This window comes from Trichosurus vulpecula, chromosome 7 (assembly GCF_011100635.1).
Source record: "Trichosurus vulpecula isolate mTriVul1 chromosome 7, mTriVul1.pri, whole genome shotgun sequence".
Taxonomy (NCBI): Eukaryota; Metazoa; Chordata; class Mammalia; order Diprotodontia; family Phalangeridae; genus Trichosurus; species Trichosurus vulpecula.
This window is the reverse complement of record NC_050579.1, coordinates 67,444,171-67,464,449: the sequence shown is the minus strand read 5'-3', so window position 1 is coordinate 67,464,449 and position 20,279 is coordinate 67,444,171.

Below are 20,279 nucleotides of genomic sequence, written 5' to 3'. Positions count from 1 at the left end.
ATGTCCCAATCCTAAAGAAGTACAATGCCAAAGAATGTTCAGCTTACTAAACAATTGTACTCATTTCACACACCAGCAAGGTTATGCTTAAGATTATACAAGCTAGTCTTCAGCAATATATGAACCAAAAATTACCAGAAGACCAGGCTGGTTTTTAAAGAGGCAGAGGAACCAGAGACCAAATTGCCAACATTCACTACATTATGGAGAAATAAGGGAGTTCCAGAAAAACACCAACTTCTGCTTCATTAACTACATTAAATCCTTTGTGTTTATGACAGCAAAATGTGGCAAGTGCTTGAAGAGTTGGAAGTAAAAGATCATGTTACTTGTCTCCTGAGGAACCTTTATGTGGGCCAAAAAGCAACAGTTAGAACTGAACATGAAACAAGTAATTGGTTTAAGATTTGAAAAGGTGTACAGCTTGCCTGTATATTGTCACCTAATCTCATATATATATATATATATATATACATACATACATACATACACATACACACACATACAGAGTACATACAGAGTACATCATGAGAAATGTCAGGCTGGATAAATCAAAAGACAAAATTCAGTTTGCCAGTAGAAATATCAAGAAACTCAGATATGTAGATGATACTACTCCGATGGCAAAAAGTGAAGAATAATTAAGATGCATCTTGATTAGTGTGAAAGAGTGTAAAAGCTGGCTTGAAGCTTACGTAAAAAACACTAAGATCTTAGCAACTGGTCACATCACTTACTGGAAAACAGAGGAAGAAGAAATGGAAGCAATATCAAATTTTATATTCTTGGACTCAGAGATCCTTGCAAATGGCTACTGCAGTCATGAAATTTAAAAAAAAATGCTTGCTCCTTGGAAGTAAAGCTATGCCAAATCTGGACATCATACTAAAAAACAGAAATATTTTCCTGACAAAGGTCTCTATAGTCAAAGCTATGGTTTTTCCAGTAACAATATATAGCTGTGAGAATTGGAGTATTAGAGAACCTGAAAATCACAGAATCAATGCTTTTGAATTGTGGCACTGGAGAAGACTGTTGAGAGTTCCTTGGACAGCAAAAAGATCATATCAGTCTATACTTAAAGAAATTAACTCAGACTATTCACCAGAAATTCAAATACTCAAGTTGAAGCCTAAATGCTTAGGCCACCTAAAGAGAATCCAGGACTCATTAGAAAAGACCCTGATGTTCAGAATGATTGAAGACAAAAGGAGAAGGAGCTGGCAGAGGATGAGATGGATAGATGGTGTCACATAAGCAAAGAACATGACCATAGATAGACTTTGGGAGATAGTAGAGGATAGAAGGGACTGACATGCTATGGTTGAGTCATGAAGAGCCAGACATGACTGAATGACTGAATAATAAACCACATCATAGATAAAAACCTCAGGGTTCTGAACAATGAGATGTTTAACCATGAATCCAGAGGACTGAACATTTAACATGCAATACACCTCCTGAAAGAGAGGTAATGGCCTTAAAATGAGGAATAAGAGAGGTTTTTGGATGTGGCCAATGCAGCAATTTTTTTTTTACTGGACTAAGTCTCTTTGTTTTGTGGGTGTTTACTTCTCATTTTTAAAATGTTAAGTTGGGAGAGGCAGTGGGAGGAAGCAATAACGAATGCTTATAAAACAGACAGACAGATAAATAAATACCATGAATTTGCCTTTTTGCACTTTTGAGCATTGCTAATAGTTCTCTGTGACTATAAGCAGATTATAATCCATCTTTTGTATGATAGCCCCTGATACTTGAAGACAGCTATCATGTCCTACTTCATTGTACTCTTCTCAAGGTTAAATATCCACAGTTCCTTAAACTCATCTTCTTATGGCATCAGCAAGGCCCTTTCCCTTTCTGGTTTCTCTATTCTGAATGGTATCCATTTTATAGTGTCCTTCGAAAAATATGGTGTCATAAACCAAACACAATACTTGTGATTAAAAAATAAAACAAAACAAACAAACAAAAACCAAGGCAGAGTACTATAGGACAATTGCAAGTTTATTCCCTCTTACAGAAAAGAGAGGAAAATTTTCCAGGCCTTCTCTAAGGCCTTAGAGATCTACCCTCTATAGCTTTATATAATCACCTTAATCTTCACTTCATAGGGGAGTAAACCAGACAAAACAATAACAGTTAAACATTTTGGTGTTTTCTCTTTTCTGTTTTCCAGTAAGATATCAAAATATGATGACATTTAAAGAGGAACTATAACTGCTTTTCTAGACATCTTGTAATCCATAATCCTGTTGAAACATCAATAAATAATAATAATAACAATATTCAAGAAAAAGGAAGCTACCACCAATTATTTACAATAGAAATTCACAAAAAAACCAAACCAAAACAAATTTAAAATGAGCATGCCATGTAGGAATCTTCTTCAAGGCATAAATGGAGTGGAAGCTTTAAAATAGGAAATTTCTTCTAAATTTGATCTCTGCCTATGTAGATGGCAAGTCATCAATAACTGACTTTTCTTTTTTCTCTAAGTACCAATTCCTTCAGGCTTTGTTGATGAAAACCATATTATTTCACAGGAAATACACATTTAAGGTTCTTTTTTGGTAACTCCTTAAATAAAACCCTTAATCAGAAGTACATGGGGAAATTCACAGATAAGCAAGTTGTAGAGATGAAAAAACAATTTTACACTCCACTTTGCTCCTTTATTCAGTTACTGTCAACATCTTGAATAAATATATAAAAAAAATAATGTTAGCTCTTACACTGTTACTGAAAGAATGGACTCACTGACTTCCTAGGTCCCTTGTATTCTTAGAATTCTGTCAAGTTAGCTATGGTTCTGTGTAAGCCATATTAGATCCAAAGGCTTTGCTGCTCACTAATTTAAAATCAGCACAGTATCTGACAAATAAGCAAGTACTCATTAAATGAGTTTTAATTACTCCATTAATAGATCCAGACATTTAATTGCTCAGTTAATAGATCCTGGAATTTCCATTTATTGTTTTTGTGATCTTACAATCTGTTTTATATACAGGAGAGACTAAGTTTATGGTTTCATTGTTATGCATAACTTCTGGATAAAGAAACTACATCTCTCATTGCAGGTTGCCACCTAGTATACAACTTTTATTTTTAAAGAATAGACTACAACATGGATGGGTTAAAGTGGTTTGCCCAGAATAACACAGCCATTTGAATGGTTTCTTTCTGGCTGCTTGAAGTATTTTCTTTTTAGCCTGGGAGTTCTGGAAATTGGCTATAATATTCCTAGGAATTTTCATTTGGGGATCTCTTTCAGACAGTTATTGGTAGATTTTTTTAAATTTCTATTTTACCCTTAGGTCTTAAAAGATTAGAGCAGGTTTCCTTCATACTTTTTTTGAAATATGATATCTAGGCTATTTATTTAATTGTGGCTTCCAGATAATCCAGTAATTTTAAAATTAGCTCCTCTTCATCTATTTTCCAAGTCAGTTTTTTAATAGGATATTTTACATTTTCTTCTATTTTTTTTAAATGTTGATTTATTTTTTCTAGCTTCCACTTGCCCAATGATGGTCTTTAAGGAATTAATTTCTTCAGTGAGGTCATGTACCTTTGTTTCCATCTGGCTAACTCAGATTTTTTAAGGATTCTTTTTTCTTCAGTAATTTTTTGCCTCTTTTTCCAAACTAATAGTCTTTCCATTAATTTTCTTTTTTTCCCCTCAGCAACTATAGTATTTTCTTTTTTTTAAATTTTATTTTAATTTTTTTTATTTTTTTAAATTTACTTACTTAACATATTTAGTTTTCAGCATTAATTTTCACAAGAGTTTGAATTACAAATTTTCTCCACATTTCTACCCTCCCGCCCACTCCAAGATGACGTATACTCTGGTTGCCCTGTTCCCCGGTCAGCCCTCCCTTCCGTCACCCCACTCCTCTCCCATCCCCTTTTCCCTTCCTTTCTTGTAGGGCAAGATAAATTTCTTCGCCCCATTGACTGTGTATCTTATTTTCTAGTTGCGTGCAATTTTTTTTTCTTTTTGAACATCTGTTTTTAAAACTTTGAGTTCCGAATTCTCTCCCCTCTTCCCTTCCCACCCACCCTCCCTAAGAAGTCAAGCAATTCAACGTAGGCCACATGTGAATCATTGTGTATAACCCTTCCACAATACTCATGTTGTGAAAGACTCACTATATTTTGGTCCTTCCCAACCCATCTCCCTTTATTGAATTTTCTCCCTTGACCCTGTCCCCTTTCCAAAGTGTTTGTTTTTGATTACCTCCACCCCCATCTGCCCTCCCTGCCATAATCCCCCCCTTTTTGTTTTATCATCTTCCCTTTTTTTTCCTGTGGGGTAAGATACCCAATTGAGTATGTATGGTATTCCCTGCTCAGGCCAAATTTGATGAGAGCAAGATTCACTCAATCCTCCCTCACCTGCCCTCTCCCCTCCTCCCACAGAACTGCTTCTGCTTGCCACCTTTATGCGAGATAATCCACCCCATTCTATCTCTCTCTATCTCCCTCTCTCAATATATTCCTCTCTCATCCCTTAATTTGATTTTATTTCTTTTAGATATCTTCCCTTCATCTTCAACTCACGCTGTATATATATATATATATATATTTATATATATACACATACACACACACATATATATATATACACACAAACATATATACATACATGCACATTCACTTATATATATATATACATAAACATATATATGCATATTCCTTTCAGCTACTATGATATTGAGGTCTCATGAATTATACACATCATCTTTCTATGTAGGAATGTAAACAAAACAATTCAACTTTAGTAAGTCCCTTATGATTTCTCTTTCTTGTTTACCTTTTCATGCTTCTCTTGATTCTTGTGTTTGAAAGTCAAATTTTCTATTCAGCTCTGGTCCTTTCACTGAGAAAGCTTGAAAGTCATCTATTTTATTGAAAATCCATATTTTGCCTTGGAGCATGATACTCAGTTTTGCTGGGTAGGTGATTCTAGGTTTTAATCCTAGCTCCATTGACCTCCGGAATATCATATTCCAAGCCCTTCGATCTCTTAATGTAGAAGCTGCCAGATCTGGGATTATTCTGATTGTGTTTCCACAATACTCAAATTGTTTCTTTCTGGCTGCTTGCAGTATTTTCTCCATGATCTGGGAGCTCTGGAATTTGGCAACGATATTCCTAGGAGATTTCGTTTTGGGATCTATTTGAGGAGGCGATTGGTGGATTCTTTCAATTTCTATTTTGCCCTGTGGCTCTAGAATATCAGGACAGTTCTCCTTGATAATTTCTTGAAAGATGATATCTAGGCTATTTTTTTGATCATGGCTTTCAGGGAGTCCAATAATTTTTAAATTATCTCTCCTGGATCTATTTTCCTTGTCAGTGGTTTTTCCAATGAGATATTTGACATTGTCTTCCATTTTTCCATTCCTTTGGGTCTGTTTTATAATATCTTGATTTCTCATCAAGTCACTAGCTTCCACTTGCTCCAATCTCATTTTTAAGGTAGTATTTTCTTCAGTGGTCTGTTGGACCTCCTTTTCCATTTGGTTCATTCTGCCTTTCAAGGCATTCTTCTCCTCATTGGCTTTTTGGAGCTCTTTTGCCATTTGAGTTAGTCTATTTTTTAAGGTGTTATTTTCTTCAGTGTATTTTTCAGTATTTTTTTGGGTCTCCTTTAGCAAGTCATTGACCTGTTTTTCATGGTTTTCTCACATCCTTCTCATTTCTCTTCCCAATTTTTCCTCTACTTCTCTACCTTGCTTTTCCAAATCCTTTTTGAGCTCTTCCATGGCCTGGGACCAGTTCATGTTTTTCTTGGAGGCCTTTGATGCAGGCTCTTTGACTTTGTTGACTTCTTTAGGCTGTATGTTTTGGTCTTCTTTGTCAGCAAAGAAAGAATGCAAAGTCTGAAACTGAATCTGGGTGTTTTTTCACTGCCTGGCCATATTCCCAACCAACTAACTTGACCCTTGAATTTTTCAGCAGGGTATGACTGCTTGTAGACTAAATAGTTCTATGTTCCACGTTTGGGGGGGATGCACCTGCTCTGCCACACCAGCACTCCTCCTTCCCCAAGAACCCCCAACCTGGACTGGGCTTAGACCTTCAGCAGGCTGTGCACTCCTGCTCTGATCTGCCACTTAATTCCTCCCACCAGGTGGGCCTGGGGCCGGAAGCAACAGCATCTGTAGCTGCCCCACCTCCACTGCCCCACCTCCGCTGCCCCGGGGACGGTGGCTGAACCTCGAACTCCTTCCACTCCCGCAGCTTTTCCCACTAACCTTCTCCACTGTCTTTGGTGTTTGTGACTTGAGAAGTCTGGTAACTGCTGCATCTCACTGATTCAGGGCGCTAGGGCCCGCTCCGCCTGGCTCCTGGTCTGGTTGGTCCATGCCACTCATGCTGGGCTCTGCTCTGCTGCCAGCTCCCAGCTCCCAGTTCCTAGCTCCATGTGGGATAGACCTTACCCAGAGACCATCCAGGCTGTCCTGGGCTGGAGCCCTACTTCCCTCTGCTGTTGTGTGGGTTCTGCAGTTCTAGAATTGGTTCAGAGCCATTTTTTATAGGTTTTTGGAGGGACTCGGCGGGGAGCTCAAGCTAGTCCCTGCTTTCCAGCCGCAATCTTGGCTCCGCCCCCAACTATCCTTTCCATTAATTTTCTTGGATCACTGTCATGGCTTTTCTCAGTTTTTCCTCCAGCACTATCATTTGGTTTTATTTTTTAAGTTAATCTCTTCCAGGAATTCTTGTTTGGCTCGTGTCCAAGTCACATTTCTTCTTTGAGGTTTCACTTGTACTTTTTTTGACATCATTATCTTCTCCTGAGTTTGTGTCTTTACCTTCTCTGTCACTGCAGCGGCTTTTTATGGTCAAGTTCTTTTTTGTTGTTGCTTGTTAATGTTTTCCAGCTGATTTTTTGACTTTGAAATTTATTTTAAATTTCTTCTTTGTTCCTGTAATGATTATAGTGGGGGATATTTTCTCAAGCTCCAGGCTTTTTCATACTATTATCAGAGCTTGTTCTCAGAGTTTTGAAGTTTTCAGTGCTTCCCAGGTTATGTGATCTGGAAAGAGGTGTGGCCACTGCTCTCCTGGGCTGTGTTCTCCTTCCTGGGGAAGTGCCCTTGATCTCTTGCAAAGAAAATGATACTGTTCCTTAGGCCTTGCTCCCTTGTGACTGTCAGTGCTCCTCTCTGTCTTGGAACTGTGACCTGGAATTGGGTATAGGAAATGGAGTTTCCAAACAATGCCCTGCTGTGTATGCGGTGCTAGCACAAGTTTCCCCTGTAATCTCTTCCTGGCCATTTTCCAGTTCTACTTACTGTCTCTTTCTTGAGAGCTCCCAAAGCTGCTGTTGCCACTTCTAAGGACCTTAGTTTTGTGTCACATACTTCTCCTTCTGATCTGGGCTGGAAAAATATCTCTCTTTGACTTTTTGTTTTCTCCTGCTCCAGAATTTAATTTGAGGTATTACTTTAAAGTTTTTTTGGAGGAGTATGTTGGGAGAGCTAGGTTGCTTCCTCTATTTCACCAATTTGTCTCTGCTCCCCTCTATCTCTTCTTAAAAAAACATTGGGAAATGAATATTTATGGTTTTAGCTGATGAAGCTCATTTGAAATGTGAGTCTCAAATACATGAAGATATTGAGTATCAAATATGCAAATTGGTCTTTTTAATTAATAGATTACACAATTGCCATACAAATCTCAGAGGGTGAGAATGCATACTTACGTTGTGTGAAGAAAACACTAGAAGTCAGTGATATGACAGTTTTCAATCAAAGCCTTTCCAAGACTTCTTCCTTATTACAAATTTGCAAATCAATTCTGCTACATTTGTAGTATTCTCCTGGGTCACCAGCAATTAAGAAAAATACTCTAACAACATATGGCTTGTGAAAATATTGGACAATTCAACATAATATTTTCTCTATTAGTAACATCAATGAAATATTGTCTGATATCAAAATTTTTATGTAAAAAATGGGAACTACTTCTCTGTCACTTTTAACTTTTTTTGAAAATAATAACCCTTTCAAAGTCCAACCCATTATCTGTGGCATAAGGAGAAGCCAAAGCAAATTAGGAGATTGCTAGGAAATAAGATGTAAGTTTAGCATTCTATTTCCCCATGATTAGTATTATGGTTATGGACATGGCACAGAAAAACTGAAAAGTCTGGCCAATTGGAATCCAGTCATGTCACTGATTGGGTTACTACTCAGGTTAGTGTGATGTTAGGTAGGTTTGAAGGATGGTACTTCTTCAAACTATTATTATTTTCACCTTGGTTTTGAAGATGGAAGCCTGAGTGGCATGCCTGTATATTTTCACACCACAAGGTAAGATACGCTGGCAACACAGAAGAAATACCTGTAACCAATTTGAATGGTGGGCTGCATACTTCAATACAGATGTTGCTGACCAGTAAAACAAATAATGAATGCACATGATATGAACTGAAGATATGATATTTATGTCATATGTTAGTATTTATAAGAAAACTAGACACATACTTACCAGATATATATAGGAATTGTTTTTCGTTTTTTGGTGGTAGCCTCTTCCCCAATTTCCACAGAAATGTATTGCAAGCCAATGCATGGCAATGTAAGCAATAGCTTCATCCCAGAGAATAGATTAGAAGAGTTGAAATTGATATGCTGTGAAAATCCGAAATGAGAAGAGATGAAGAACCTTCCATCAATTAAAACTCCAGAAATCATACCTAATAACAAATAATGAAAAAATGATTCTGATGTCTCAAATGAATTTAAAGAATATTTGGGTATCTTTAGATTTAAGTCATTTCTGAATTTCATCAAGTGGATGTCCAACTATACCAAAGGAGATTTTTTTAAAGGTAGTTTTTGCTGTAAATATCATTTTTTACACATTCTCCCAAAATATTTCACTTAAAGAATGAAAAAATTTAGTTCCTATATACAACAATAGACATGGTAGGTTTTGAGATTATAAGAGATATAGGAGGATGATCTGTTAAGTGACAGATGTCAAATAGCACAATGCTAGGAGTAGGTTGAGGAAGCTACTAGAGTTAGAGGTTTCCTGTAAATTAATGGATTTTAACTGGAACTTGAATAAAGCCAGGGAAACCAGGAGATAGAGATATGGAGGGAAAGTGTTCTAAGTATGGATGAAAATCCCAAGAGTTAAGAGATGGAATATCTTGTTCAAGGAACAAGTAGGAGGCCAGTGTTCACTGGATCAAAGGATATCATGGTTGAGTGTCACGAGAATGTCCTAAGGTATAAGAAAGAGAAAAGAAGGGGAGCACGCTAGAATATGAAAGTCTTTGAATGCCAAATAGAGGATTTTATAGTTAATCCCGGAGGTCATGGGGAGCTATTGTAGTTTAATACATGGACCAGGAGTGACATAATCAGAGCTGCATATTAGGAATATAATTTTGACATCTGTACAAGAGTGGGAAAAGACTTGTGGAAGAGAGACTAACCATCAGTCTATTACAATACTCCAGGTATTAAGTATTGAGAGCCTGGACTAGGGTGGTGGTAGTGTCAGATGAGTGATGGGTACATATGGCAGAGATGTTACAAAGGTAAAATTGACAAGCCTTGTCTAGAAATTGGATATTAGGGGTAACAGAGAATGAGGAGTCAAGCATAATGCCTACATTATGAACTAGGATGACTGGAAGGATAATAGAATATTTTTTAGTGAATATGGAAGACTAATTTATTTTTTTAATGAAAAAAAAGCGGTTATTTCATCCACTCATGCTACCATCTACATAACATCAAATATAAAAGAATAGTAGGATATAGCTGAATAGACATTGGTCCTGAGACCATTTCTCTCTGAATGCCTTTGGGAAAAAAGTGAAAATTTATCATCATCATCATCATTATTTGACACAGCAAAATCTGTAAAGCACTTTACATATATTATTTAGGATCATGATGTTAATTGCTATTTAATTACACTTTCACTTTTCAACTCCAGAGCAACCACTGCAACTCTTAAAGCCAAAGAAGTCAGATAACCTTATATTGGCTTGGAGACTGGAGAGGATAGTATAGGCATATGGGAATGTGTGTATTTGTATCTATGTGCCTCGTGAATGGCATGTATACAAATGGAGGAGAGGCATAGTCTTTTAAGCCCTAGAGAGTTTCCATTTTTCTAGTTGTTGTAACTTTAGCCTCTAACCTATGGGCTGAAGATCTGGGGTTCTTTTCCTTTTTTCTCTATGTTCTCACACTTCACATTTATTTTAGATCTTCTGGTGGAGCCAGGCAACTTAAGGCATATGGTACTTACCTCACCTTCCAATCTATAAAGCTGCATTAATCACTTCTACTTCATTAAAAAAAATTCTACTGCATCTTAAAATAGCAAAAAGTTTAGTATGGTCAGGATTTCTCAGTTTCTTATTGACTGCATCACCATTTATCTTGTGATTTTTGAATAATTTTAGATGAATTTCATGTTGAGATGGTGCTCTATATTTGGAGGCTGTCTTAATGTTTAATTTAATTGTGATTAATTTAACCTATCATGATAATTATTTGTATAGATAAGGACTACATATAGCAGATGACTATCTAGAAACATGTCCATATTTTTCTTTTTTAACAGATATGATGACAACACATCAAGGTGAATCTTGGACCTAACAAAGCAACCATCACAAGACATTATATACTTCTAGAAACCACATAACCATTGTTCCCAAACAGTGTTGCTCTTACTTATGTGCAATTTTGTTCATAAACTAAGGAAAATTTTTTATTAGTTTTTTTCAGTGATGGAGAATCTTTGTCTTTTTGAGGACGATGTAATTTTTAGCAGTATGCCAATTAATATATAACCAAATCTGCATAGATTATTACTTACTTTATTCATTTATTTTAGTTAAAAACACATACTACATGTGCATAGATATACACACATGTATGCAAACACACACAACCATGAAACAATGAGGTGTATTCTATTACATGATTCATTATTTTCATTCCAGTTTCACAGGAATCCTATAGTCTGACACAATGCACCATAATCAGTTAATTTGATAGTATATCATTTATTGAAGGATACATAGAGACAGAGAGAAGTTACCCATATCTAGAGAACCTTAAGCAGTCATACTATATCAACTTTCATATAGTCTCCCTATATTCTGGTCAGCCCTGAAATCCAGAGATGTTGGCCCAAGTAGTTTGCTCTATGCAGACCAAGATTGAGGGACATATACTCTCCGGGCCGGGGTTGACTTCAGTAGGACGTTTCAGCAAAGGATCACATACAGGCAAAATTTGACCTGAGCTTACCTTGTCAGATGGGGATTACTGCATGTAGCTTTCTTCATTCTACAGTTAAATACTGGGCATGTAAAAGAGGCCATGATTGATACACACAGGCTCGGGGAAGCTCTATTAGTTCCTTGAAAGTCTAGTCCTACTTATACAACTCTCATAAACTGACCTTTGCTGTGAAATTCAATGTAGTATACATTTCAGTCAACTTTGTTACCTCACCTAGTGAAATTTCCACTTTAAGCCTTATCTTTAATTGTGGTTTGAAATATTTTTGACTTCTTAAAAGCAATTTCAGGCACAGGGTCTGTAACTTGGGTATGTAAAGTTATGAGAGGTTCTTCCTCTTATGTCTGAAACTATACCACATTCTATTGGCCTGTTCATAAGACCAGCATAAACCGTAATCAGCAGTCTCTACATTTATCTCTCTGCCTCTCCAATCTATCCTACACACAACTGCAAAAGTAATTTTCTTAAAGCACATGTCTGATCATGTCATTCTGCTGTTCAATAAATTCCATGTTCATATTCATATTCAAAAAACTCCATATCAGTAGTCAATAAACGTCAACAAACAGTGGCTCCCTGCTATTCCCAGAATCAGATACAGACTTCTCCATTAGACAATGAAAGTCATTTACAACATAGCTCCTAAGCTCCTACATACCTTTTCAGTTTTATTATATGTTATATATACTCACTCTCTCTGCAGTCTGTTTAAACCTGTCTTACTATCTCTTACACAAGACTCCGTCTGCAGTTTTCCTGCTTTCGTACAGCTTACGACCCAGGTCTGATATGCTTATGCCAGCTTATATACACACACACACATATATATATATATATAAATATGTGTGTACATATGTGTATATATAGTATGTATATGTATATATACATATAAAAGCATATGCTTATACTCTTCAAATTTGAGCCCTCCTTTCCTTCAAAGCTCAGCTCAAGAACCACCTTCCACTTGCCACTTTTTGTGATCCTTTCCCAATGTTAATGGCTTTTCCCTGACCCCTGCAATATCTCATATTCATTTTGTTTTTATTCTGTGTATATGTATATATCTTTCCTAATAAAAAGCAAGCTTCTTGAGAGTGGAGATTCAATAACTGTTTTCTTCATATCCCTAGCATCTAGCATAGTTCCATGTACACAGTAGGTGCTAAGTAAATATATTGCTTTGAATGATGCACTACAAAAGAGGGAAAAATGAAAGGAGAATAAAACTTTCTTAGAAGACTTTTGTGGAATTAAATAATTAGGTACTTGCATCATACTGAGTAATATCACTTCAAAATAATGATATAGTTAAAATGGCTATTTTGAAACTAATTCAGTAGAAATAACACTCAATAATCATATGCATGTGTTTATACAAAAATATTTACTATTGCTGTCTAAAGGCATCATTTCTGTAAAAGATTTTGCTTTTAAACTTTTTTAAAAAAGAATTTATACTCAATACTACGAAGGTTAGTACTTATTAAATTTAATTTTTATAACTGTTATATATCATTTCGTGGTACATGCTTGCTCCCTGTAGAATACTACTTGTCAGTAGCTAAAGGCAACCTATGTGATTAAAACAAAAGTTTGCCAAGACCTTATGAATGACGGAGTAATTCTGATTCCTATCCTTTATTTATAAGAATGGATTTAGACTTTAGTTTATACACTGCCTCATTTGTACTTTGAATAATTTTTCAATCTCTTTGGCTGTTTATCCTTGAAGCTCACAAGTAAACAACAAAATTCCCCAAGAATCCTCCACTGAGAAACATCTGTCAAACACGTGATATATATGGTTACAGAATTAAAAGGAATAAGTTCATAAAGTGAAAATAAAAATATCTCACATTTATTGCATCCCAGTGGACCCACAGGTTATTTCTCTTACAGGTACTAATCTCCACGACTGGATCTCTGATCAGAAAACTGTGTTGCACAGGTTGACTATTTTAAAGACCACTTTCCCCGCCTGTGGATTTAAAAGAATTAAAAGTATTAAAAGTGCATTATTCTTCTTGGGACATCCTATCATTTTTAAAGCTAAATTACAGAGTTATGTTGTTACAGTAAGAAGAAGCCTGCCCTAGTGGATAGAGAACTGATCACGTAGTCAGGACAGCTTAGGTTCAAATATCATCTATTAAAAATGCTGGCAATACAGTTCTCCAGGTATATTTTTCCACAATAGGTTTCCGTGTTTCTTAATGCATATTCAACTATTTCAGATTTTTTAAAACTTTAAAATACAGGGAGAAATCAATTTTTAAAATACTAGAATAAGTAAGTTTATTACAATCCAAAGTGAATATGAAGATAACTTTATCTCTTTTTTCATTTGCTCCTTATTCTCTATACTTTCTTCAATGTGTATATTCCCACCAATGATAATAACTCAGAACTTGATCCGCGCATACCCCCCTTGTGAGACTCTTCTGAGGTACTTCTACAAACCTTGCCCAATATTCTGAGGATCTTTCTCACTTTCTCCTGACCTTGCCAAGAAACTTGCAGAATGCAACCATTCATAGTTCAAAGCATTTGGTTTATAAACTATAGTTAAAACAACTATTGTCATTATAAAATTCAGGAAAAATAATCCCCATGGCATCTGGATGTGTCACAACTTTAAAAGAAAAAACAAGAAGAAAAGGTTTAATCAGTTGGCTTTTTAAAATATCAGTATTTTATTCATTTGCCAAACACTGAACAAGGGAATTTTTTACCTTGGGCAAAAACATGCTGCCTGGCATGTTATTGTCCTGGGACAAAGACCTTTTTGCCCTATGTTAGCTATGCCTCTGTGTTTTACATAAAATTAAATGTTTCCAATTAATAAATGGTCAAAGGATATGAACAGGCAGTTTCCAAAGGAATAAACCCAAGCCATCAAAAGCCAAATTAAAAAAAAAAGATCCATATCACTATTAAACGGAGAAGTGCTAATTAACATAATATTGAGGTTTCACCTCATACCCATAAGACTAGCAACAGAGACTAAAAAGGAGAAGGACAAATGATAGACTGTCTAGGGTTGCAAGAAAACAGACATATTAATGAACTATTGGTGGAGCTATAAATTGGTGCAGCCATTTGGGAAAGAAATTTGGAATCATGTCCAAAAATTTACTTAACTATGTATATCTTTTGACGAAGTTACATTTCTGCTAGGCCTTTACACCTAAAATTATAAGAAAACGTAGAAAATGACCCATATGTACAAAATATTTTTGGAAGTTCCTTTTTGAATGTCCAAGAACTAGAAACTAAGGAAGTGCCTATCAATTGGTTAATGGCTGAACCAATTATAGTATATAAATAGGGAGAGAGAAAAATGTGTGTTAATTGAAGAAAAAAAAGTAAAAAATATGTATCATACTGATTGATGGGAATTCATTTCCCCCAATAAACCCCTGTCATTTAGTGATACACAAAATGTCTCTGTGATACTCAACATGTATAAACTTTATCAGATAATTCCTTGACTTGAAAAAAAAAACTACATTTTAAGGGTTTTTTCTCACTCTCTTTCCTCTTAATCCCCATCCAGGAAATCTGGGAATATATGCATAATCCTTGCCAAGCCCTACTTGCAATCATAAATGGAGGTAAGTTTTGTTCAATTAAATAACCCGGAATAATCAAGTACCATTTCTAACTGTTTGACTATCTCTAGAGACTTAAGTAAGAAATATGAGGACTTAAATTGTGGATGTCATTTCCTCTAGACACTTACTCAAAGGGGGAAAGATGGTGATTTTAAACTCTCTCCTCTCCTCCTCTTCCCTCTCCTCTCTTTTCTCCTCTCCTACTTTTCCCCTTTCCTCCTCCTCCTTCTCCTCCTCCTCCTTCTTCTTTCTGTTTCTCCTCTCTCTGTCTCTCTTTTTGTCTCTTTGTCTCTCTCTCTGTGTCTCTCTCTCTCATCTCTGTCTCTATCACTTTGTGTCTGTTTCCTTGCCTTTGTGTTTATCTCTCTCTCACTCTGATTCTGCTACCCTTATAACAAAACTTTTCAATAGCTTTATTATATTATTATTCCCAAGGACCTGTGATCTCGATAAAGGTATTACCCTCTAATAACATCCACAATGTCCCATTCAGTATGCTATTTTGACGCACACACATATATCATAATATATGTAATATAGTATTATATTATATACACACATAATACATGTATGTATGTGTGTTTGTGTGTATGTATGTATTTGTATATGTATTTGCATATGTGTGTACATATATATGTATAGTGTGTGAATGTGTGTATATATGTACATCTATATACAAAAAATCTTTCTTTTTCTTTTTTGTAGAAATAAGAAAGGGAACATGAGTCAGTTGTTATTGATTCATTCTCTTTTTCTTTTCTTTTTTTGGAGGGGGGAGGAGGGCAGGGCAATTGGCATTAAGTGACTTGCTCAAGGTCACACAGCTAGTGTGTCAAGTGTTTGAGGCTGGATTTGAACTCAAGTCCTCCTAACTCCATGGCCGGTGCTCTACTCACTGAGCCACCTAGCTGCCCTGGTTCATTCTCAATAACTTATTTCAGAAAAGAGATTTATGTACGATTTTAAGTAAAATTTGGGATATCATCCTTTTTCAGATATTTCAAAAGTCATTTCCTTAACATTGTCAAAATTGTGTTACACTCTACATGAACTTCCAGTGGTCTGGTGCTACTGCTTCTACCAACTTTGTTTCAATAGTGCCACTTCTACTCCCTCATGCAATATATCCACAAATCTAATGTTAAGAGTCCAGTGGTGGAGTCTCTGATATAGTGTCCTTTTCAGAAGACATTTTGCTCTATAAATTTTGATAGGATTTTTTTAAAAATCATGTTCATTGTCAACTAATCAGTATTTATTAAGCATCTACTGTACCAGGCACTGCTAAGCACTAAGGATAGAAAGGCAAAAAATAGTCCCTGATCTCAAGGATCTTATTTTGTCTTTAATCATTTAACACACATTTATTAAGCACTTATAATACAGACTAAATGGATATCTCACCAAATTTTCCATAAATTTGTTTGTCCCAACATCATTTTTTTTTGAAGGGGGAAGGCAGGGCAATTGGGGTTAAGTGACTTGCCCAAGGTCACACAGCTAGTACATGTGTCAAGTGTCTGAGCCCGGATTTGAACTCAGGTCCTCCTGGCTCCAAGGCCGGTGCTCTACTCACTGCGCCATCTAGCTGCCCTGTCCCAACATCATTTTAAAAATTATTTTGTGAAACAGTGTGCTCATAATAGGTCACAATGCCTTGTTTTGTCTCAACATTGAATCTAAACTACCAGGGGATTAGCCTGAGCACTACTTATCCCCGAATAATGTCTCATGAAGTATACCATGATTTCCTAATAATCTAATTATTTGGATTATCCCGTTTTCTAATATTCTAATATCTAATAAGTTTTTTCAAGAAACATGTATTTTCTAATTTTAAACGAAGTATATCAGTAACCATAGCCTTTTAAATTATAATAATTTCTTTAAGATTGTACTTCCAACTTGAATAGATTAAATTATGTATATCAATATATTTTATCAATATAGATTTGGTTATTGATATATGCCACAACATTTTAAGAATTAGCTCAACAAATCTATAAACCATTTTTTCTCTCATGTTTCCACTTTGATGGAAGTTCAGAACTTCCACCAAGCCGAAAATTTGAATCTGTGATAACATGTGTTAGTAGAAATATGAGAAGTACATGCAAATTGTCACATTTTATCTGGTGGATTCATTTCAAGGTAATCACACCCTTCCCCATTAAAAAACAAAAATAAAACAAAAAAGTATGAGAAGTTGGAGTAAACAAGGCTTACATAACCTGGCTCATTTTCAGTGAAGGTAAAAATAAACAAATTGTTCAAACCATAATATCGCCATCACCAAGTCTTTGTAACAATGCTAGAACAGTTGTGGAGGGACCTTGGCTTTTGAACACCTTTAATAGGCTTCCTTGGAGTTTTAATTAGTGAGAGATCTAAGCAATAGCTGACAGCTGGCTGAATTTCATGGCTTGAGTTAAAGTCAAAGTAATTAAGATTCAAGAAGAAAACATATTCTTTACAACACACTTAATCAGCTAGCCTTGATTGCGTCCAAGTAGAAGTGTAACAAGTAGCCTTTTGCTTGGATATACATTTCTTTTTCTTTTTTTTTCTTTTTTTGTGGGGGAGCAGATGTGAAAACATTATCTCAAAATTCAACTGTTATGCAGCATAGAGTCTTACAGAGGTACCTGGGACAATGATAGGTTAATTAGTTGCCCAGATTGCAAACCAGTATGCATCACAGTCAAGGCTTCAATCTTCAGCTCTTCCTGACTTTGAGGTCGAGTCTTTGTCCTTTATTCTGCATTACCAAAGTTGTACCTTTAAAATAATAATGAATCATGTTTTTTTCTTTTTGTAAATGGTGAACTCTTCAGCACATCTAGAAAACGTAGGTTCCATACAGTTTAATAACATTAATATTAAAACATAATTTGTTATTGAGAGGATTGCCTTATTGAAAACATTGTTCCTTTGAATGAAGTTACTTTCCTGTCTTATCTTCAAAAATAAAAATAATCCTCAGCTGAAATACTAGTATTATTTCGACTATATTTAGAATCCATATTTTTTTAAATTGAGTTTATATTTTATCATGATGGTCTAATTGCTCATTTTTTTTAAACAATTTTTTGTCAGCACTTAAACATTTCCTTACATGGCCCAGGAATATTGAATGAAATAGGTCAAAGAAATGTACATCATACAGAAACCCTAGGTGTTATATCATGAACTCTTTCAGAAAGGAATTGTCAGTTACTGGGCATCATGAATATCAAATAATATCTCACGCATATGTGTGACGTAGATTACTTTTTAAGACAGAATTTTATTGATGTGAGAGTTTTCATTAAATCAACTATTTGTATATAGTCATATAATCACTACAAATCAAAGATCAGGATTAGCAAAAAAAAAAAAGCAAGATGATTAAGAAGAAAGATGGGGCCTATGATTAAAACAACTCAGTTCAAAACTATTTACATAAATAATTGCCTTTTTAAAAAGATTACTGAGATAAAATCAATAACCATTGGCTTGTGTTTTTTAGTCTCCGAAAAACTTTATCTTAATCCTTTACATGTGAAGTAAGAGCACCATCAGTTAAGGTGTTTGAAGGGAAAAAAATAATCTTTCACTAGAAATATTCAACAAGGGACCACATCTTTGCCATTTCATAACATAATAATAATAGCCCTCATATAGTGCTTTAAGGTTTGCAAATGTATTTGTAACTCATTTCATTTGTTTTAGACTGAAATATAGAAGACAAAAGCCCCATCATGTTTAGTATTTGTAGATTATGAAACAAAAACATTTGATTTAGTAGAATAAAATGTCTCTTTACAGATTATTTTTCTCTTGCCTTTTAGATCCAAGATATTAGGACAGTATGATGTCTAGGCTATTTATTTAAATGGCTTTCCAGCAGTCCAGTAATTCTTAAATTATCTCTCATTGATTTGTTGTCCAGGTCAGTTGTTTTCTAGATGAGATATTTCATATTTTCTTGTTTTTTTTTTACTTTGTTTTATTGTTTCTTGATGTTTCATGGAGTCATTAGCTTCTACTTGCCCAATTCTAATTTTTAAGGACTTATATTCCTCAGTGAGCTTTTATACCTCTTTTTTCATTTATTTAATTCTGCTTTTTAAACAGAATATTTACTTTTACTTCTTTTTCACTTTTTTTAAACTTTTACTTTTAGGCCAATCCTATTTTTTTAAGATGTTATTTTCTTCCATATTTTTTGTGTCTCTTTTACCAAGCTATTAATTCTCTTTTTGTAACTTTCTTGCATCACTTCTTTCTTTTTTTTCATTTTTTTCCACCACAAATCTTATATCTTCTTTTAAACTCTTCCAGGAAATTTTGGTAATCTTGTGTCCAATTAGCAGTGTTTTTTTTTTTTCCTTCAAAGCTTTCCTTGTAGCTGTTTTCATATTGTTCTCTTCTCCATTTTTGTCTTGGTATTCCTTGCCAGCGTAGTGACTTTTTTTTATAGTCAGGTTACTTTTTGTTATTGTTTTTTGCTCACTTTTTTAGCCCATTTCTTGATTTTGAACTTTATGTAAAGTTGAATTCTCCTTGCATGGTGAGGCAGTGCTCCAGGCTTTAGACTTTTTTGTACTGCTGTTTTCCCAAGCTAGTTTTGAAGTTCTGCAAGTTTTCAGGGCTCCCAACATGGTATGATACACAGAGAGGTGTGGTCACACTGCTCTCCCAGTGTGTGCTATGATCTTTATACAAGAAGATACCTCACTTCCCTGAAGCTACAAACACTAACATTTTCTTCATCCTGAAACTGTGACCATGTCTGCAGTTCTTCATTTACAAGGGCTGGTGCTTCTCTGTTCCTTGAAATTGAGACCATGGACCCTGCTCCCCTATGACCAACTGTAAGAACTCCTTTCTGTTCTGGAACTGCAATCCAGAACTATTTATGGACAATAGAGTTGCTAATCAGTGCCAGTTATACCAAGTGTTGGCAAAGGGTCTCCTGTAATCTTTTTCTGACTACTTGTGTGAACTTCATACTGTCTTTAGGCTTAGAATTCTTGAAGCTGCTTTTGGGACTTCAGCTGTCCCAGCTACCTCCATGGCCCTTCTGCTGGTGCTGTCTCCATACTAGCTCCAGGCCTGTCCTCGCTACACTATTACATGCCTCTCTTGCTGACCTCCTAAGTTGCCTTGGACTGAAAAAAATGTCTTACCTTGACCTTTTGTTGGCTCTGACACTCAAAAATTTGATTTGGGGCATTATTTTAAAGCTATTTGGTAGGAAATGTTGAGATAATTCAGCTGGTTTGCTGCTTCTCCTCTGCCATTTTGGCACTACCTCTACTGATTTTTTTTAAAAAAGGTGGCTGTCATCCTTCCTTTAAAATCATTTAAGCTTCCTTGA